Source organism: Rhipicephalus sanguineus, chromosome 6 (genome assembly GCF_013339695.2).
Source record: "Rhipicephalus sanguineus isolate Rsan-2018 chromosome 6, BIME_Rsan_1.4, whole genome shotgun sequence".
NCBI classification, from domain to species: Eukaryota; Metazoa; Arthropoda; class Arachnida; order Ixodida; family Ixodidae; genus Rhipicephalus; species Rhipicephalus sanguineus.
In genome coordinates, this window is record NC_051181.1 from 80,756,364 (window position 1) to 80,779,372 (window position 23,009).

Genomic DNA, 23,009 nt, shown 5'->3' on the forward strand with positions numbered 1-23,009 from the left:
CAAGTTCAGTCAACGTCATCGCGTGATGATTTTGTGCATCACTCATGTTGGCTACACGGGACGCTGACGGTCAATTTTCGTGTTTGATGAGGCATCTAAGCCTTTAGCGTTAAAAAAAAGACAAAGCAAAGAAAATGAAACGATAGCAGTGCAACATCGTGTATGCCTCACTTCACGTTAGGAGCGATCGCCCGAAAACAAACGTGATTCTCAGTTCAGAGCAGCTGATTGCACGCGTCTGCGGGACAAAAGAGGCTTGCTTTACCCGTCTGGTCATCTCTTTATATTTATTCAAGAGATGAGCAGACTCGCTATTTAAGTACTTCGGAGCTTCAGCACGAAATTGTGGTGGACGCTATATTGAGGTCATCAGGAAAAAGCGGGAAATTGCGGTCGGGTGCCCTGTTGGCGCGCACTCAACTGCCACAGAAACAATTGTATTTTATGTAACTACTCGTCCACATCTTTTCGTAAACCCTCTGAACCGGGCGAACGCTAACCTCCGAGAACCGTGAAAACATCTGAAGTTGAGAATGATTTGTTTGAAACTTTTCATTTCGTGTGGTGAAGGCTTCAATGCACGCATCTCGCGCGAACGTTTCATAATGAAGTTCAGCGATCCAATGCAACATGCGATAATATATATATATATATATATATATATATATATATATATATATATATATATATATATATATATATATATATATATTTTTTTTCTTACCGTATTTTCGTTCAGGCAGCTTGTGGGGGCATTTGCAACTTTGTTTCATAATATCTGGATATTTGTAAAGCATTTTCTATATTACGTTTTTTTTATGCAAAAACTTGTGGAATAAGGTTAGTTTACCTGGCATTGCTTTTCTTTCAAATGTTTGCGCACGGTGAGCCTTGATGTACGCTACCTCAGAAACAAAAGTAAGCCAACAGCATTGCGATCGTATGGCCGTGTCTACTCTTTTTTTATCTTTTTTTTTGTTTCCCTTGCATCTTCCCGGTGTGCTCCGTACATAATAAAGAGCTTGTGGAGGCTAATGAATTGTCAAATAAAGCGGTGAGCATATGGCTAGCAAACCAGTGGCGACTATGAGTAAAAAGCTCGTGAAGTCACTGCGCGCATGTATTTCAGCTGACTGCGCGTGCAATTTACTTTTTTTATTACTCTTAATTCGTGCATGCGTGATGCTATTGCCCGATTACTCTTGCGAATAGGGTTTTTTTAGTTTTTTGCTTGTGCGTGTTCCTTTTGCGCGTTTTTACACACGCACCAACGTTCTCGAACTCTGTGACCGGAACTAGGCCACGCTGATGCCGCTTGACACATGATTTTTTGCATTATGTTGTTGCCCCAGCACTAACACAACGCTTAAAGATGGGTAATCTCCATTCCGCACCGCATTATAAAAGTTAAGTAGACTTCAAGTGCCCTGTGTGGAAACGCGGCGCAGAAAACTACAGCGCGTAGCAGACGCCCCTCGCTTTCCGCGCGGTTCCCGAGCGTGGAAAGCCCACGGGTCCGGCGAAGCAGCGGCGCGGCGCGGGAGTTCACGGCAAAAGGCCCACGCGGGAGCCGGCGCTTTGGACACTCCCCCTATTCTAGGTCACTCTATCCATGGCGTCTCGCATCGTATGTCGTAGTTCGTCCCGGTTCCTCCAGTTCTCCGAATGTTTGGCTCGTGAATATGATGTGGCACAGTTAACGTGCTTCTTGCTGGATCCTGTGATCCTGACTGACCACAGGGCAGCACCTTGTTGTGACGTTGTGACGAGTGATCATAGCCGCTTGTGCGCACACGGGCAAAAGCCGTGGCCAGACTAGAACGAACGCTTGACTAGCAGCATTGCGATGACAGTTTTTTCTGGAAAAATACATCCATTTTCGCAATCATGATGCCAGGTAATCGTTGTGCATGTTTTATTATCTGGGTGACTACGGAAGAGATCGCGGCACCGCAATGCGGGTGCACGCAACTTAACGACAAGTGGGGTTCTACCAGTTTGGTGTCCCGAAGTGATGAACATTGCGACGATGTCGTCGCCCTACCATCAGCGGCAAGTACCAGAAACAGACTTAAAAAGCGTTGGCACAGCGTCGCGTTTGAGCCTGTATACGCCGCGTTCAAGAGCAAGTGACTCGAACTGGTCTGGCATGAAATGTCCCTGAAAGTGCAGCCACTTCAGCTGTATTCAACTGTACGTGCATACGCACAAATATTTGTAACGAATCTCACGTACTAGAAGCGCGTTAGACGCGCGTTCTGTAGCGTTTCAACAAAAGGCGACAAATCAACTCGCCTCGCAAAGCCGCGTCTACGGCGTTGCACGGAAGTCCTCGCGTCAAATGTTTTGTAGCCACACCGGCCACACTTCACGGCGTCAACTGGAACGCTCCTCTTCTACAGCTTGTCTTGGATACGATTTCGTCTTTCGTCGCGGCAAGAATCCGACTGGAACCATATGCACATGCGCACTCGTTTTGAACCTTTTGCTTTATAATAAATATCACCACCATCCACTAACAGCATCACGTGCAACGAATTCACCAATCACAGACGCAAATGATGGAGAAAAGGAGGGGTAGGCGCGAGAGTGAGGAGGAAGGCGCAAAGAGCAATGAGTGTCGCTACCTTGAAAACTTTTTTATCTAGGGACCTTATGGCCGCTGCGGCACCACGTGCCCGGGCGAACGTTTAAAGCATAGAGTTTCCTAAAATTAACTAGAGGGGACTCTGGCGCTGCGATCGTTCAGCTACCATGGGAATGATGGGTAGTACACAAATTTGCCTAGTCTTCGTGCTTGCGGCTTCAAACGTACTTGTGGCTTTGTTTATTGCTGTGTTTTGGCGTTCGTTTCGGATAAAAGAATAGACCGTTGTGAACTTCGTGACCAGATTTGGATTGCTGAGCCTAAAGAAGTTAAAGTGGCGAAGTGAAACTGCTGACTTTTGCTGAACTTTGTTTTTCGAGAAAGCGGATGCAGCCGACGCGGAGCCAAACGGAGCCGAAAGTACGAAGTTTAGACAAATTTGTGTACTACCCATCATTCCCATGCTGGCTGAAGCGTCATGCGTTGCAGCTCCCATAGACACTAGCGCCAGAGTTCCCTCTAGTAAGTATTGTAGGAAACTCTATGGTTTAAAGGGCCCCTCACCAGGCCACATAGCAAATTTTAGTTAGACGCTGGAAGTTGTTGTGTGCCGAATGAAGAGCCGTATGCCGCAAGAATTTTTCAAATCGGTTCATTACGAGCTGAGGAAAGCAATAATTTGTAGCGGCGCGAAACCATGATGCGAGGAGGCGAGTCTCAAACCCTTGCCACTCGCCCCGTGTAGCCTTAGCAAGCCAAATCCCTTCCCTGCCCTATTCACTTGACACATACGCATGAACACGTCATGCGCATGCATGGTCACGTGTGCATGACGTGCCGAGCCAACCCGAGCACGCGAGCGGCGTTGCACGGGCGCTACCTTTCTTTTTTATGTAGCGGCCGTGGGCGTTTTGTCGGCGTTCTCTGTGGTGTACTGCCTGTTTCTGCGGGACGGGCATGAAAGTTGAGACATTTGTACGGGCACGAGAGTGGCGGTATCATGAGCCAGTGCAGCATTAACGTTTACTTAGACGCGGTAGAATAAATGAGCATAATGAGTGCTCGAACGCGCCAGAACATTACTTTGGTTTCCAGGGCTGGCGTCTGCTCCATGCGCTAACCGCGGGGACATGACCGCATGGGAAAGGGAGGCACATTAGCCCCGCATCTCGCTGCAATCCATGAAAAAAAAATGAGAAAGACGCACACATTCCCTTTGTGTGTCTGATTATTTCTCTGAAGTTTTATTAATCTATTCAAGCAACCAATTACACAAACTACACATGTCGTGTCAAATAATTATCGCAGTGTCACGTGCTACTGTTGGCGATGTCAGAGCACAGTCGTCTACGTAGAGGAGCGACGTCGCAGCACTACCATCTACGTAGGGCCATTTTGTCATGTACGTCATCCCCTCATTCTCTAAAGCACGCGCCCGCGAGAGGAAGGGCAAGCAGCGTTCACCTTGAAATTTGACCCATTTCCGCGGCGCGCAGCGTTGCAAATTTTGGCAGACGTGATCGTGAACGCCCAGTGTATTCATTGCGCTCGTTAGCTCAAAATTGTCAAACCTGGTGAGGGGCCCTTTAACGGCAGCATCGCCGGCGCTTGGCCGCTAAAGGCTCTCTTATACTGCGACGTCCGACGCGAGCGCCCGCGAGGACGTTGCGTTTCGTCACACCGAGCCGGCGACGATACGCCAGGCGCAAATCGGTCTCCGCCATAGAATAAAGAACCAGTTTAGAGAAGGGATACTGTAGCCTTGACAACGGTACGAAAGATAAGCAGCGGTAGCGCATGGAACTACCGAAGGCACCCAAGAGATGGCGCTGCGTAAACAGGAAGCGGAAAACAAAATTTGTTTTTTCAGGTAGAAAGAAAGCAAAGGCTGCCTTTTCTAGTACCGGGTGCGTATGCGCATACGCGGGTGCCTCGGCTGGTCTTTTATTCTATCCACGGTGTAAGAAAAATAATTTAGGTGTGGACACTCCGCCCGACGGCGCGTCCACATAATGTTCGCCTCTTTCCTCCTCTCGGCCCCTAGAGTTACTGCATATGCTACCTTTAGGTAGCAGAGTTGCGCATCCGTCTTCCAAACGCCGCTAGCAACCATGCGTTGCGGAGAAGCTAACGCTCGGGTCAATTCTTGTATTTCTCGATCGCGCCGCTGCAGCGAACTGGATTGGCACTAGTCATTCACAGTAATGTTAATCACCGGTCTTCGACCCGCCAAACTTGCCGATCGGTGACCCGGTAGGCATGTGGCCTGCAAAAAATGGAGCGCGTCTTCGCCGCATAGCTGTGGTTGCTAGCCAGACCTATGCGCAACTCTGCTACCTAAAGGTAGCATATACAGTAACTCTATCGGCCCCCATCTCGCAGCGCCTCCCACGCAACCGCGGCCGGCGCATGTACTATAGAAGACGAGCTGCGTGCGTAGCGTCCGTAAAGGCGTTGCGCACGTGAGAAGTCAGCGAGCAGAAAGACTGCTCACGCGCTCTAAGCAAGACGCCGCGCTCTTACGTATGCAACGCTGTTAGGGACGCTATGTGCGTCGGGTGCGCCGTTTACACCGTGGCCGTATGAGAACTTGCCGTGAAAAAATGCAATGAGGTGAAAAAAAAATGAAGAAAAAGGCGCGTTCGCCTCGTCGCAATCGGTTTCTTAAGCCCCCATGTCGCAGCGCCCCCCACGAAACTGCGGCCGGCGCATGTATTAAAGGCGAACATTATCTGGACGCGCTCTCCTTCGCGGCTTGCGGAGAGTGTCCACACCTAAATTATTTTTCTTACACCGTGATTCTATCCTTTTTAAACAGAAGTGGACGAAAGAGGCCGGGACTCGCGTAGGGCTACGGAGGTCTCGTTATCTTTCGCCCGCTAGTTTTGAGCGCGTCGATACGCCCAGCAGCACGCCAAAGCGCCCTTCGGAACGCAGTACCTGTGCGTACAAAGGTTACATGGAGCCGAAAGCCATACATTGGCAACTTGCACCAGTAAGAACAATTCACGAGTGAGTAGAAGGAACGGTAATCTATATTGACACTGAGCAAGCGGTAAAAGGCCCTTGTTCAGACATCGTGAGCTCGTAAACGACTAGCCTTCGCGCTACTTCAAAGAGACGAAAGAAATTAGATGACGTTTGTTGCCCGTTTCCACCGTCAGCTAGCGCTCACAATAACCAACTTGTACTGTAGGACAGGCGTAAAGCATCAGCACTTTTTTTTTTGCTACAGTTTCAGTACTTGCTTTCAACGAGTACGCCTGAAGACCCCCGGGTTTGCTGTTATTACAACATATTGCGGTCAGGCTGAGAATACCAAGCAGGTTCACGCAAAGAAATCACATTATAGTGGATGCCTACAGAATGGCAGAAAACATGAGCGTTTTAACACGTGATACTGATAAAACAACCCATAAATGGGATATATGCAAGGCCTCAAAGAGGTGCAGAAATACAGAGAAGGGAGAAACGATTTTCTATCCCAGTCATTCTCTTATTGTGACACCGCCACTGGAAAGTAGGCTTCATCAACAGTCTGGCCAAGTCGTGCTCATGCCATCGCATAATTCACTCGTTCATTTGAGCCCACCAGACCTTGCAAGTACAAGTGAAATAGCAGCTTTGTCCACTCGTGTTAGCATACAACTCAAAAGCGAGGACAGTGAAGTGTGATATGTTAACGAGGTCACAAAGCAGAAAGAAAAAGTACGTGTACCTGCCGTCGTCGAGGAACCTGTGGAAACTGACGCCTTCGCTGGTATCGCAGATCCTGCGGCACCAAACAGTAGCACACCGACTGCCCACCATAATTGCACTATGATTACATCGGTGAATTAATAAACTTTCATGCGTATTTTAGACAACATTAACGATAGAATTCGCAAGAAAACGGGGAGCAACAAACCAGCTGCCAACCATCGGACGATAACTGCGCATATTCTGCGCGTTATCTGCGGCACCCGAGACGCAGCGGCGCACTTTTTGCGCTTCGTCACTGGTCACAGCGACGGTCCGCTTCCTCGCTATCGCGCGCCGGCCGTCAGCGGTGAGCGACAAGGCAGAGGTGTTTTCAATCACTAAACAACAAATTTACTCATCATTCCAACATTACTTTCAGTTACACAAGAAAAAGCACTTCTATGCGGCAATGATAGCTCTATTTCTCTTAAATGTTGCTTTTATTACGGCGCCTCTGGCGGATTTTTTGGCGTCGCCGAGGGCAGATTTGAACGGAACCACTATGGTTTGTTTTTTAGCTGCGACGGGGTCGATTTTTTCGTACCCCTTCGGCGATGGCTGGAACTTGAGACTTTCCGAGGCCTGTCTCCGCTACAGTCGAGCCGGCTCCAACGAGCCGGTGCAATCGCATCTAGAGGAGCGCATGCGCAGTAAAGCGAAGAACGCCCGCGCCACCTGTCGGGAACCGACGAAACAGCCCGCGCAGCAGGTTCCTGTACATGCGAGTCCGGCGCGACCGGCGCGAAATCCAGCAGAATCTGTTCGGCGCCGAGCGACGCCCGAGCGCGCCAGCAGCCGTCGGCCGCGTCGGCAGGTCAGCCGACGCCGGACTATAGAGGGCTGTTTTTTGCGGACGTAACGTCGCCGTGACGCGCGCATTCGGTCGTCGACGTTACACTGGACTATATCAGAGCCTTAATTCTCGCACGGCGCGCCCACTCGGCCATCTGCGCGAGCGATTCACCGAAAACGGCAGGATGACTCCAACCATCCAGTAGATATCGCTATATACGGCAAAGTGCGAAATCTCAAGCAAAGGCAAAGCTGCCCGCTGAAGGACTGGAGCAAAAGGAGTTGAGATTAGCACGTTATAGAGAAGCTCACCAAGTGCGAGAGCGTGCCCACAGCGACGCTATTGGAGCCGCCGTTGTCATTCAGAAACATGAACCACAACAAGCAGAACAAGAAGCCTAAGTTTAATGAAACACTGTATGCGTAATCTTTGCAAAAACAAGCCAAAGATACCTTTCGTTCGTGATAATGATTTACAAGAGCTCTACCTCAGCCAATTTTTACTACGACGGAACATTACAAGTGTCATACAGGTATACTCAGAAAACCCCACCAATCGTGTCTGTGTCATTGCATAGATGAGGAAAAAGAAGATGCCCGTCCTTGGATGTGCGTACAGTGTTCGACTCCGGGAAAGGTACGCGGTATTAGCGCCGCGAAATACGCTTTTAAAGGCCATCAGGTAGTCGGAAAAATTTCTCGAGGTCGGCGAATACCTGGTTCGGCTCCTTGCGACTCCGGTTCCGCGGCAATGAGAAATTATGTCCGACGTTCTTCCGGAAGCGCCAGTCCACCCGTTTCCCGCCATTGTGAATCGTCACCGAAGGCCACGCGGGGTCCGGGAGGTAAGCGGCAGTCCACGCGTCTATCACAGCGCTTTTTTCTCAATAGAGACCCATTTAAGCTTACCGATTTACCATTAGAGGCTACGACGTCCCGCACTACTCCACTGACTCTCAAAATGAGTATTTAATGGCGAGAGAGAGTGCGCGCTAATAATATTCTTGGTACTAATTAGAAATCTCAGATAGATATATTGTAACGATTGCATTGAAATGCTAATTAATTGTCACGGTACGTTTATGGCCTGAGAGATGCCGTAGTGCTCCGGAAAGTGATGCTCTCGGTGCACACTATCGGACTGCCATTATCGTTAAATTATAAGTAGAACTCATCGGATTGAATATTTGCATACACAGAACGTCGATAAGGCTTCTTTTTCTTACGTGTTGACAAAGAATGCAGAGGAATGTATACCAAGGCCCCTTCTATGCTCTCTGTCGTAAGAGGGCATGTAGTGATAACATGACGGTGCCCATACATCTATCTATGTTGGATGCGACAGTAGTTGCGAAAATGAGAGAACGGAGAAGTCTTGGGGACCACAATTTGCTTTTAGAAAGAAGAAGCCGTACATACCACCTGCTGAGCAGCACAGGCTATTTGCTTTATTTGTTGAATAAGATTCAAGAGTACCATACAACAAATACTCATTGAAAAGCAATTCCTAAAGCTTCCGGCGAAACCACTTGCCCGACTACGCGGCACTAGTGCAGTACCTTGCTATTCTATGCGATTTAAATATAAGGCAAGAATACAGAGGCAGGACAATTTGCAAACGGTATTGTACATTTCGCTTTGATATTCATAAACAGTTGACTTTTTACGGCAGTGTGTGGCGACACGTACAAGACATATTACAGATAACTATATATGGAGAATTTAGAGAAATGTAACTTTAACCGTTCAAAATATGCAGTGCCAACCATATCCAACCATGGCATAGCTATCTTGAACACTCCAATCGTGAAAACTTTGATGCGCCCCGTATAAAAACCAAGCTTTTGTTATGGCAAATTTTGAGCCAAGAATGAAGCATGGCCACTTATAATGGGGCTGTAACAAGCGTGCTTTCTCGTTTTGTTCACTACGCAGGCGATGGATTCATTGTCTTCGGCCCAAAGCCACCGGCGCCATCTCGGCTTCGCCATCATCGTGGTCACCGTCGTTCTTTTTGTCGCCATCTTGGTGTATTACAGCACCCTGTCAATCACAGGCTACTCCAGATTACACAGGACACCTAAACAACCAAACTTGTGCGAGTCTGCCGACTGTGTCGAGCATTCTCGCCTCCTTAATGTGCCTTCCGGCAGAAACATCGACCCATGTGAAGATTTCGAAGGTCACGTATGCTCGGTGTGGCGCCAATTAGACCACGACCGGGACGACCTGGTCGCTTCAACTGTTGGCAAAGTACGCGCGGAGTGGTACGAAAACCTCGAGGGCTTGCTGCGCAACGCGACAGCTCTCACCAGGGCTTCGACAAAACCGCTCGCTATGTTTCACTGGTGCACGCAGAAGCACGCTGCCAGCCCTTCGGATGTCGATCAGTTCAGGAGCTTCATGAGCGAGCTTAACCTGTGCTGGCCAGAAGAACCACCCGATGGCGTCAACCCTTTGGCCGTGCTTCTAGACCTCACTTTCAACTGGGGCCTCTGCTTTTGGCTGCGCATTAGGCTGTCTAAGATGCCTGGCTCGAGGTTGGGAAGCAGGATCAGGATCATGCTTTCACCTGGACGAAGTACCTCTGTTTACGCTTTCGCCATGCGATATTACCGACTCGCCAGCGATGAAGCGTACGCTCGCTATTGGACGCGACTTAGGAGTGCATTGGGCAGCGCAGAGTCACCCGACGACGGTGATAGGATCCAACGCGACAAAATTGTGGAAGGAAAAGTGATAAAATTACTAGTCTCCGTCGTTAATAAACACCCCATCGATCCAGTCTCTGTCGCATTATCAAATCTAGAGCTGTTCACGCATCCCGTGTCATCCACTGAGTGGGTTCGACAAATGAATAAGGTGTTGCATTATGAGAGACCGTTCAGCGGTGACGACGAAGTGCTTGCCAGCGACAAAATGCTCTTGCACGTGATTGGCAATCTCTTTGCGATGCTCAGCTCCGGCGAGTTACTGAGCCATTTATCCTGGCAGTTTGTCCGAACCTACGCGCCCATTGTTGACCTCAGCCTTGGAGACTTCGCCAGCGAGCGAGATGTTCAAACATTCTGCGTCGAGCAGGTGTTGTTCGCGTACAACCCGCTTATCACAGCCATTTATACGCGACTACACCCACCGCAAACAAGTAATCGGTACCTGGCCAGCCGTATGAGGATGGTACTAAAGCACACACTCCACAAAGTCGTCCGTTCAACCAACCTCGACAACTTAACAAAGACCGCCACTGCCGCTAAGATTACGGCGATGAAGGTCCGCCTGTGGCCGGTGGGCGAGCTCCTTCGAAATCCTGATAATGCATACTCTGAATTTCCTGAAAATGGAACTTCGTCTGTTGGCCTTTGGATTGACACGAGACGGTCGCTGCGGAACATGGTTGGTGCTCGCTACAGCGACCTCGCGTTCTCCTTCAGCGTCATTGACTCGCCTCATCTGGTGCGCTACGACTACCTCACGAATGAGCTAGAAATTTCGGTGGCGGCGCTCACGAGACCGTTGTACTACAGAAATGGCACCAACGCCATGTTCTACGGGGGTCTCGGATTTTTGGTCGCCAAAGAAGTGCTCAAGATGCAAGACTCGGTCGGTGCCCGTTTCTATCCCAACGGAAGCGTTGTTCCGATAAGGCTCTACAAGAGATCCCGCAAGCTGCTTGAAAAGCAGGAGGCTTGCATGGGAGCCAAGAACAAGCTGATGACGTACCTTCCAGCATTGGAAGTTTCCTATTCTGCCCTTCGTGAGGCCACTGAGCACGCGAAGCACCCAATGCAGCTGAGCGAAGAGTTGACCGAACCAAAGGCGTTCTTCAAAACAGTGTGCCTAACGATATGCATGACAAGAGGCACTGGACGTAGTGTCCCATTTGTGAAGTGCAATCATCTCGTTCAAAACTCCTTCGAGTTTGTTGCTACGTTTGGCTGCAAGAAAGTGTCCCGCATGAACAGTGGGCACAAGTGTCCGTACTTTCAGTGATGAATTCGATTTATGAACATCTGTGCTGTTCTCTTTGAAATTTAAAATATAACACATTATCATCGCCAAGAGCTCACGAATCAAGACGTTTATGATGTGGCGCAGATTTCGTAGAAACGCAGATTAACCACCTTTTTAAAGCAAACTCCATCCTCATGGAGAAAATGTGGTTCGTAGCCGTAAGCTGAAAATGATTCAAATATTACAGGAAGAATTGCTCTGTGTGCGCTATTGATATGCATAATTTTATACCATGTGTAGGCCCATATAACTATAAAAATTGTGAGCGCGAATCTTTACGTTAGCTTGCAAGTCATTTCGATCAAGATCACGTGAGCTCTTCAGCCATTCCGCTTCTTTCGTTCATTCATAGTGAGGGTCTCGTTCCAGTCAGGGCTGGGCAAAGATACTTTGAAATTGTATCGCGATACGATACAAGATACTCAGGCAAGAAGTATTTGCGATATAGATACAAGATACGTCAACGCCGATTGTATCCGATACGATACATTCCAATTGAATCTTAAGATATTTCGGTACATTCGGAAATTTGTTACTGTAAATCGGTATTTACGGTAATGCAGCACTAAACGGAGGTGCAAAAAAAAATCTTCGCTTGAATGTTTATTAACTGCGACCAATTATGTTTTATTTGAATGAAATGTCTGTTAGTATCGCCAAAGTTTTGTATTTCTTGCTGAAGGTATATTTCTTTTTTTCCGAAACAACTTATTGGGGTTGCTTTAGCTGCTTACCATGACAGCTCTTTATACACTTAACTGATAACGGTTTTTGCCTGCCGCTTTTGTAATTGAGTGGGGTCGATTTTCTGCTTGCCGATCACCTAGCGGGCTGCCATCTTCAATAAGATGCCTCCGTTCAATGGTGCAAATACCGTCGTTAAGCTCTACCTTTCCCGTAAACGTATCACGGTTTTCGCAATACCCGATCACCGGACAGGTGTACATCAGCGAGAACATTGGTGGCGACATTCTTTGCAACGCATTTTGTTTAGGTAGAGTACATAAAACTGCAGTTACTTTTATATTCTACTTATCTGCTGGTGCAAAGCCTTCGATAGCGACATACTGAGTAATTCGCAATCTTCTAAAATTTCTCTTTTATGAGAGAACATCTGCAGCCCAGAAAACGTGTCAGACGTTTTCTATAGTTACATGAAGTGCCGCAGGACACCGCCGCTATTCACACTATATTGCCATTTAAGCTTCGATTACCTAGTTATTAGTAACAGTAAAAATATTTAGAGAACACTAAGACATAAAAACAAACATAACTAAGTAAAATAGAAAAGCGATTATGTATCAAACGCAGCGAATACGTATAGGAACACGATACAGGCGGCATTCCCAAGAGCTAACAATAATTGTTGTTTAACGTCGCAAGAACCACGATACGATAATAATAGACGCCATAGTGGAGGGCTCCGGAAATTTCGACCACGTGGTGTTATAAAACTTAAATATAAGCACACGGGCATCGAATAGCGGCCGCCGCGACCTACGGGTTAGCAGTCAAGCGCCATAACCACTAGACCACCGCGTCGAGTAACCCCTAATAGCCATGACAATTAGGCAATTAAGGTAAGACCACAGAAAATTCAGCGCCTATGCAAAATAGCGTAAACCGACTCGATGAGACCCTCTTTAGAAAAACGGATCATTTCGTATAACGATGTTCCTCCAATGCCTTTGCTAACATCATTGAGATGGCTGCTAATAATTTACGTTATTATAATGGAAACTCAATTTCGCGATTTTACTAAACAGTAAGCAGAATTTTTTTACTCTATACTCCAAGCACGCGCAGACTATTATTTGTTCTCAACGCCGTCTTGACGTAGCAGTAAACTTATGTAGGATATAAGTCTGTAAACGGTAGCAGAAATGATGCAGACAGCTCATTAAAGACATATTGCCGTAAGCAGACCCGAAAAAAGCAATACAGAGACATAGGCAATGTACGGGATGGAAAAGGACAGCTTAGAAAGAACTTGTGCTCACAATCCAATTATGATTTTGAAAACTCATTTAATAAAAGAAAAAGAGACGTACGCCAAAATAGCTTCTATTAAGCGAATGCGTGTTCTGTTAAATCCAGCATCGGTACCACTGGTGCTATAGCTATTCGAATCTCGTTTGCATATAAGACAATCTCATTGCATGTAAGCCAAACTTGCATCGACGAGGTCCTTCAAATCGCCGATGTGCGAAAGCCACGAGACTCAAAGCAACCCCTTTTCTTGCTTTCTTCAGACTTCGTAACGAAGCACAACGCAAGAAAAACTTCGATCGACACTACCGTAGCATCAGAATTTGTGCAACAGACACCGCATGCATTGGAATACGTGGCATAGGACGGTGGCTAAGAGCCAAGTTGCATAGCACTAACAGAACTAAAAAGAAAAAAAATCCGCGAAAACAAAATGTCGTCTGGGCGTAGCCGTTCGCGCGTTTGTCGAGACGACGCGAGCGCCACCACGTGACTCTGCCCCCTCAACAGGGACGATCAGAGCTCGTCACCTGCCCTCGCTGGAAAAATCTGGTGGAAAGATAAAATAATGTCACTGTCTTTAGTTTTAATCTGGTGGCTTAGTGGGATCAATATCAGCTTGAGAAGCGGAGTTCAACCAACGTTTATTGTTTCCAACCGCGGTGTTGCGATCGCAGTGTCTTGTATCTTAAGATACATGATACATTCTTCAATGTATCGGAAATACAGATACTGATACACGTCTTGTGAGACGTATCGCGATACAGATACAAGATACCCAAAGAGTATCTAAGATAGTATCGAAGATACATGTATCTTCGATACTGCCCAGCACTGGTTCCAGTAGACTATGCCTTCAGGTAGTATGCGAGGGTTTATTGATCAGCTGCCAGCTCTTAAAAAAGATTACGTGTACGTGACGCCACCTAGCGAAAATGTTCCGCACTCGCCATCATGGCTACGAGCGGCGCGAACATTCCCAGGTTCGCAGGCGCTAAAATACCCGATAATGTGGACCAGAGGACGACCGCCGCCGTAGATCAATTGTTAGAGCATCCGACGCGTTATCCGATAGCTGCAGATTCGCTCCCTACCGGCGTCAAGTTGTCTTTTCGAATACTTTAATTTCTTCACAATGATATCATGATTCAATACAGTTTGAAGACTACAGATAACTTCCCCTACATCTTCCTTGGCTTCATTGTCTGTTGGTTTTCATATAGATTATCGTCTCATTATTTTTTAAGTGCGAAACATTTCTCGGAGAGCCAGAAGCACTTTAAAAGTCTATCTATCTATCTATCTATCTATCTATCTATCTATCTATCTATCTATCTATCTATCTATCTATCTATCTATCTATCTATCTATCTATCTATCTATCTATCTATCTATCTATCTATCTATCTATCTATCTATCTATCTATCCACCTTGGTCCTCGGGCCCTCGTGGTCCATAAACTACTTAAAATTGGCATACCATGACATGAATGCATGACGATCATAGAAGACAGGTCATAATATGAAAATAGTCCTGCATGTAATATACGTCATGATTTACATGACATGGTCTTGGTGCTTACGCGGCAATTTCATTAACTCGATGTACAGAAAAAATAGGCATTGCATCACATCAGTGTATGACGAACGGAAATGAAAGGACATGCCATTAAAATCATGTCAAGCATGTCAATGTACTCGAGATGGTCTTGGTATTTTCGCGTCGCGGCCGTTTCATGAACGTGATATGTACGGAAAATTGTCGTGACACCACATGAGTGCATGACGAACATAAATTTCAGGTTCTGGCATTCACAGTCGTCAGCAAGCTTAACTCGAACACTCCGCAGCGTGCCGAGGGATAATTTGACAGACGCCAGACGCGAAGCGCTGGGCGCTGTTGCCGAGATAATACTTCGGTATTCTTGGATAATATGTCGGCATGCACTGGTAACATCTCGGCGACAGAACCCAAAGATGCATTGCTGGCGTCAATCAAACCGTTTCAGAACACGCTGCGGAGCGTTCAAGTTAAGGTTGCTGACGACTGTACATCACGTAATGCATTTCATCTACGTCATGACATACACGACACAGCCTTCACCTTCTTGCGGCAGTTTCATTAACTTTTTGTACACGCAAATTTGCACGGAATGACATAAGTGTGTGAAGAACAAGGTCATGACATTATTGTCATGCCGAGTGCGCTACAATTTACATGACATGGTCTTTAGGGATGAAGTGTTAATATTAAGGGCTCGTTTTTCTTTGTTATACACAATAATAATGAGCACTAACAGACAATAATGCCAAGGAAAGTATAGGGGATGTTATTAGTAGTAAATGTAATGTAAATGTGATGAAAGAAAAGTGGACGAAAAGATAACTTGCCGCGGGCAGGGATCGAACCTGCGACCTTCGAATAACGCGTCCGATGCTCTACCAACTGAGCTACCGCGGCGGCCATCCTCTCGTACACTTTATATGGTATATACGTGGGAGCGTCAGTCAGCGCCGCCAGTAGCCATGACCGCGAGTGTGGAACACTCTTTTTTCTGCTTGCTTGGCGTCACGTCGCACGTGAACTTATTACGAGCTGGCAACTCACCAATAATCCCTCGCATACTACCTGAAAGCATGAAGTCTGCCAGAACGAGACCTTCGCTACGAATGAAGGGAAGAAGTATTAATTTAAAGGGCTCATTTTTTTGTTATACACAATATTAATGAGCACTAACAGACAATAATGCTAAGGAAAGTATAGGGGATGTTGTTAGTAGTAAATGTAAGGTAAGTGTGAAGAAAGAAAAGTGGACGTGGGCAGGGACCGAACCTGCGACATGGTCTTGGTGCTCTCGCGGCCGTTTCAATAAAGGGGCCCTGAAATGTTGACGCGGTAGCGCTAAAGATTTGTTTCGCACAAATTCTGGTGTCAGTGTCGGCGTCGGTGTCGGCGGCGTTGGTTGTAAGCGAAAAAGCATCACCTTGTCTGTCACCGAACACCTAGAAAGATGCAAGTAAACTAAATAATAAAAATCTTCAGGTCGAGCGAGAATCGAACACAGGCCGTCTGTGTGGCACGCAGGTGTTCTATCACAGAGCCGCGCCATTGCCTAAAAGCGTTTCGAAAAAAAAAAACACTATGGGAATGTCATGCAGTGAGAGGAGCCTCCTTGCTTGGCAGAAGCATAGAATCGCGCCAGGCGTCAGAACATGTGAATTGCGCAAAGAGTGGGTGTTTCAAAGACCCACCCATTACAAAGCGCTCAGAGATATTTAATCATCATCAGCTGCAAAAGCATCCACAAAGTGAGCAGCTGCGTACGTTCGCGTGTTGCCTTACGGACGCGTAGTGGACCCTTCGCTGATTCGCAAAAGGAAGAATTATGGCGTAGTAGAATGGAATGTAAAAAAAATTTATTCAGGTCCGTTGGGGCGTGAACTAGCACGTAGCCGGCAGCTCCCACGACGGGACAGATGGGCCTAGCCTCTCCGCCACGTCGTGGGCTTGTTGGACTGCCCATAGTTGTGTTTTCAAATCCGGACTGCGTAGCGCAGCATCCCACTTAGACGATGTAACTACTTCGTAGATGTAACAACTGTACTTGCAGTACGCATTCTAGGATAGTTCGAAATGGCCAATGTTAAGCGCTCAATCCTTCGTTTCCTTAGGAAGAATTGATGCCTGGGCAAGTTGGAATTGTTTATGCATGTTCGAAATGGGCGGCGCAAAATCAAGGGACAAAGGAAATACACCTAGGGCACGGTTGAGGCATGCACCGAGAACCGAAGTGAGGCTAACAATTGAGAAGGCAATGTATACGGGGCCAGATTACTTTATCTGCTCTTGAAGACGAAGCTCAGGCGTCCTCCAAGTATCGCGAAAAATCTCAAGACAGTAATGGACTTTTCGTAGGAAGGGCTTCGATACTCTAATTGGACGCGACCGCTCGGCTGCTCTAACTATAAGGTTAATTTATTTTTCTTCTCTTACTGCCGTAATTGACGTCTTCAGTCTTCTCAATATGTATGTCGCTACAGAAGAAAAGTATTTATGAAGGCAGCGAGCAAATAACGCATTTCGTTTATTTATTTTTTTACTTTTTTAGGGTTTACGGACACATTTCTTGAAACACCCTGTATAGAGCGATTCTCGGAGATAGAGGTAGGGGTTTATGGGCACTTTTTCACTTTCTCGCTTTTCTGAAAGGCGACATTACGAGAGCGGAACATTGAGCTAGGGCAATATGTGGGCCTCTTTGTGTAACCCCCTCGTGGCTAGCCGGCTTTGAGACCATTTCTGTCTAACACGAACTTCTCTATTCTTTTTTTCTCCGTTTTGGTTCCAGAGATTCTCTCCTGACGTTGAACTCCATAATGACGAACTACGTGCTTAGGGAGGAACACATTACCACATCCGATGTGCAAGACCGATTCAATGAACCTCCCTCTACTCCTCGGGGAGGTTCAGTTCAATGGACGGACTCGCGTAAGTGAACACGCTTGTTGGAGCCGCACTTAAATATTCACGGGCAGTCACCGCCTTCAAAGGTTAGTACCCTGAACAATCACTGCGAAGAACGTCTCTTTAAAGGTTGCGCAGTTGGTAATTTTGATATTCGTATTCGCAGAGCACAATCGTGGCATTGTGTTGCGAGCGGGCCATTCGGAAGGCATGCGCTGTTCGACGAAAAGAGCAATATGGAAATATCATCTCTTCGCAAATTCAGCTCCACATTGTTGAATTACGCAGGGGCACATTCTCAGAGTCATCTGAACCAGTGACCTTCTGCGCGAGAAATCTGCCTATGCACAAATAGGCATGCTCCCCTTTGAAACTGTAGCGCAGGCACATATATCATAGCGTAAATTGCTCATTTTCTCATGTTTTATTTCTTTTCCGTTTATGGCGCGGTGTGCGCGCGCAGTTGTAAGATAATAAAAAAGCTAGACGGGCGCGCAACCAATCAGACTTGCTTTTAAAGCTCGCGCATATGTGACTGGCATGCAGAACGCTTCTTCGTTCGAGATGCCTCCGAAGAATCGTCTCCTCCGCTTTTGTGTTGCAATGGTTGGATACGACGTATTTGCAAAATAAATAAATAAATAAATAAATAAATAAATAAATAAATAAATATTTTCGTCGATATTGCTCCGGAGCAAGAAGTTAGTTGCACAAGAATAAAAAGAATCCCCGGCTAATTTTCCTTTATTCAAAGGCACTCCGACGGGTAAGGGGCACTATAATAATATGCCGAATAAATTTTGGCTTACGGGGTTTCTTCAACTTTTGCCTACCTCTGTCTACACGAATCTTTTTAGCTTAAGTGTTAGCTTCAATGCAGCTGCTGTGAACGGCAATTGGAAGCGCAACCTCGTGCTCCGCGTAGCACAAGGAGTTTCCCAAGAGGCAAACGTTAAAAAAAAGATACTAGTATTCTTTTGAGGAAATGTTGCAGCAAATAACTTAAGCGATTAAATGAATCCTCGAAAGCAGGCGGATTAGCAAGCGTCCTTGCCAACCGTCCGTGCTGGTGTCAAGAGTCTGTGCTGAACAACACAAAAGCACGAAAAAAAAATTGAAACACATGTACCTAATGCCACTAGTGGCACTTGGTAGGTGCGTCGCTCTTTCGCTTCTGTGTTCCGTTCAGCAGCGCTATTTAGGACTATGCTTGGTGCAAACCAATCAGCCTAATTTTCCGTTCTATGAAGCTTCCTCAGACACTCTGTCCTTGTACGTCGAATAAGTGCTAACTACCGCAATCTCAGCAACTCATGCATGTTTTTGGCTGCGTTTTCCTTAGAGATGTATATCTGTGTGTAATAAATAAAGTTCGATGGTAGCGCAGTCCCAGGTATAAGGCAGGCTTCCCTGCTTAAAGGGACCTCACGCAGAAAAGTGCGCATTCCAGTCGTCTGCGGACTGGGTAATCTATTTATCGCTTTGTGTCAACGCTGCTTAAGCTGGATTAATTCGACACTAGGGATTGTCGATTAAGCGCATTGGCGGCAGTGACAGGAAAGTTCGCCAGAGGCGATGTTGTGTGACGCGCGATTCTGGGGCACTCAGGTGCGGGATTCTTCATTCGCTTGCCTAATTGGCCTGATACTCAGGTCCCGGTAGAGATTATTGCTCAAAACGGTATTCTCCATTCACGCCCCAGCAACGTGATTATTGTGCTTAGCGCACAATAACACCTGTTTCCGCGTATCCGACTTGGGGTCCAGGCAGGTAAGTGTGTAGTCTATGTGTCATTTGTGCTCTGTATTCCATGGGAGAAAGAAAAATGGGGGGGGGGGGTCACGGGCCCGGCGTGCCACCCCGTTGCTGCGCAGCTGGGTAGCACCATCCGAAGACCCGCGCCAAATTCTGTGCGTGCGCCTGGTAATCTACGTTGGACCAATGCAGGCGGCGATGGCATATCCACCGCCGAATCACCACCGCTGCGTGCAACCTCCACTTGCCAGTACGACTCGGTCAAAATTCGTTATGCGCACAATACAGTTTACATTTCCGGCTCCTACCTGAGCATTATTGAAATAACTAATGTTTTAGATCATCAATATTCAGGGACTATAAGAATGTCGTCACTTAAGTGGTGACTGCCTTCCTGAAGGTAAGTATACGATAAGGAGAATGACACCGTATCAAAGCACGACATTACGACATTAGTCTGTGTGTGTGTGTATGTGCGTGTTTGCACGATCGCAAACACACACACGCACACAGACACACACACCCACACCCACGCACCTCCCCCCCCCCCCCACACACACACATACACACATGAAAAACATAACAGAGTGTTTTAGTGCCAGTGAACCCAAGACGCTTGCGTATAAACGCATGGTCTTGCATTCCTTTGTAGTCCCAGCCGCACCAACGGAAAATACAAAGGAACGCAAGGGCTTCTGTGCGCAAGCCGCTTTGTGGCCCCGGCACTAAAACTCTCTAATTATATTTGTAGATATTCTTCACCACGTGGCAAACGTATTGCGGTGGTTGGTCAACCTTTCGGGCTTTGACGTTTATCAGGTAGACATCTCATTCGTTGTCATTTTTCGCCTAACCATTCCCAAGAATATACGGCAGACAGGAGAACATACTTATCAAAGTGCATAAAAGAGTGAACATCAATACAAAGCCTTGCGTCAGTGGGCATAACTTGCTCGCTGAAGTTGCACTTATAAAACAGCAGCCTCGCTAAATGTCCTCAAAAGTGTTCTTTTCATATTGACCTATTTCCTTCCAAGTCTAGTCCACTTTTTCAACTACACACCTTGGTACATCATACATTAGCATATCTCACGAAGTCTGTACTCAGACATTTCGCAAGGTATTGCCCAAGCAATCGGGGCGTCAGACCGTGGTTTCATTGATTCCGACGATCGGGAGTGTGGAACGCAAAATGTGCTGCAAGCCGAATGTAAGTTATTCGCGAGAGCGCAGTCGTTACCAAGCCGACAAGGCTTGGGAATTGCGTAGAGACGTAGACAAAAATGACGACGTCATAAGGACAAGGAACGCGGACTGTCGGTGCACGAAATATATTCAATGACGGCACTCCTTATCGCGCTTGACGATGAAGACACTTCGTAGCTTAGTTGTGTCATGATCAGGAGGTGTTTCGAACGGATGTTGTTTCTTTAAGCGCGATGTCCCTCCAAAGTTATGGCATAAGTCATCGTCACTGAGTGAAATCGATGGGCAGGACGAAGTGTTATGAGTGGAGATTTTGACACGCGCGGTTTAAGTAAGGTTAGTGTGCACGCCCCTTCCGATACTGAGAATTCTTGAAAGCATAGATTTACACATTTGTGAAGTCTAATCTTTTACCCTGAAGTTTGTCACAAAAGTAACCTAGACTGACGACGCTGAGCGAGTCAGTGTTGGGAACAGTCCACCACAAAAGAAGTTAAAACGTGCAAACACGGGAACGAGGGAGGAGAGCCAGACAACGCATACACCGACTATCCAGTGAAAGTGCGCCTTCTGGCGGAAACGGGGGCGGAACAAAAACTTATTTGTGCATGTCCAGAAATAGTAGCACCGCCCATTTACCAGGAACACGTGCAGGTCTACGCAAGATATACCTGTTTAGGCATTTCATTTCTTCTTTATGCCAGTTAAGCGAAGGCTGTCTCACGCATGCGCTGCCACTATACTGTTGATAAACCAAGCCTAAACCATTGGACGTGCTTCTTCGTTCTTGTGCGCTTATAAAACTGCACATTCACCACATTTTTGGGGTGAATTTGCAATTGCGACAATGCATGGATAGATTATGTAGTATTATAGCGGTTAACAAGCTTCGATGCTTAAATAATGTGTTTATTAACACAACGGTCTGTCTGCCCAGTGTATAAAAGGCAGCCACAGCTTAGACGAACCTTATACGCCACTCAAGTTAAGCAGTATGCTAGTTTCATTGTGTGTTTTCCGTGAGAAATGTCTGTTCACCTGTTGTCATTCACATGGTCACTATATTCCGGTACTCTGGAGCATATCTAGCCTAGCTTCTTCGCAGCTGTATGGCATACTCGCTACTCCTTTCTGTTCATGTATATAGCAACAATGTTCGGAGTTGACCAAACGATGCAACGGCTTCTAAAAAGATAAGGCCTACAAGCGCGAACAAAAGAAAAGAGAACTATGCAAAATTTTGTCAATTGCAAATTGAAGTGTGCCACAGAATCAACGGTTAAAATTGGTGAAACATATTAATTACCATTAAATTAGCGCGGTCTTATCATCTCGCGCGTCCGCTGCCCCTAGCTGGTAACCTTTCAAAAAATTATCATTATATACCAAACAGATATAAGGTGGCCGAGATACTGTTGACGTAATTGTCTCCGGAGCAACAAGTAATTAACGAACTTAATTGTATATATACCAGTAGCAGTGAAACCGATTACCCGTGCAGCGCCTTGACCGCCGGCTCAATTTCTCGGAGAGTCCTGCAATTACGCGCAAGCAATGCTCATACAGCGTGATCGGCGAAATTTTGAGGCATTGCATTACCACAAATAATTTTAACTCTGCGAGCTGAGACCGATAAGGGTAAAAATTGGGGGATGCTTAAGCTTCGCCTTTAAGAGTTGAACGCGATAGAATATCCTGCCTCTAGTGCGCACTTCGAACACTACGAGTGTTTAACAGAATGCGCGCAATGAGGTGTGTGCCTTATGTAATGGGTAGCATGCTTTAAACCAGGAGCAATTATGCGGGAGAACCTTTTTCGAGGCTGCGATGCACCCACTACGTGGTCTTAAGGGAATACGCGCAGTAATGTGTGTGCCTTTTGTAATGGGTGGCTGTTTTTAAACCACCAAGTCGTTATGATATTGACGTGGTGTGACGCCCGATGGCAATGTACACTTGTACATTGCCATCGTACAATGCAATATTACTGCCATATTACATCTCGTACTGTGACACCTGTATACAGGACGCGTATTTTATGGAAGCATGAAAGTTACTTTTAGTGCAGCTCCAAGCAGAGGCGTGGCTGTGTGGTAGAACACCTCATTACCACGCAGCCGGCCTGGGTTCGATTCTCACTCGGACCCAACATTTTTATTATTTATTTTATTTGCAGCTTTTTCGATTTTTCGGTCACGGACAAGATGATGATTTTTCGCTCACAACCAACGGTGCCGACGCCGACGGCGGAATTTCTGCGATACGAGCTCTTTAACGCTATCGCGTTAAAATTACAATGCTCTGACATATCAAAACTGGAGTCTCCGCCTGAATGGAAGTGTGTGATGAGAATGCGATTGTCAGTGGAAGAAAAAAAGGCGATAAAGCGGTTCTTTCTTGACAGAAATTGTTCCGAAATGAACTCGTTTCTGTTCTAAAGGAGAGCACAAATGGATAAAAGGA

General features: G+C 46.6%; 1 non-coding gene across 1 annotated transcript; it reads right to left on the reverse strand.

Annotated features, from left to right (window-relative positions):
* Positions 1-15,508: 15,508 nt before the first annotated feature.
* Positions 15,509-15,581, reverse strand: Trnat-cgu (transfer RNA threonine (anticodon CGU)). The gene has a single exon. It is a non-coding gene; the product is annotated as a tRNA-Thr (tRNA).
* Positions 15,582-23,009: the final 7,428 nt, after the last annotated feature.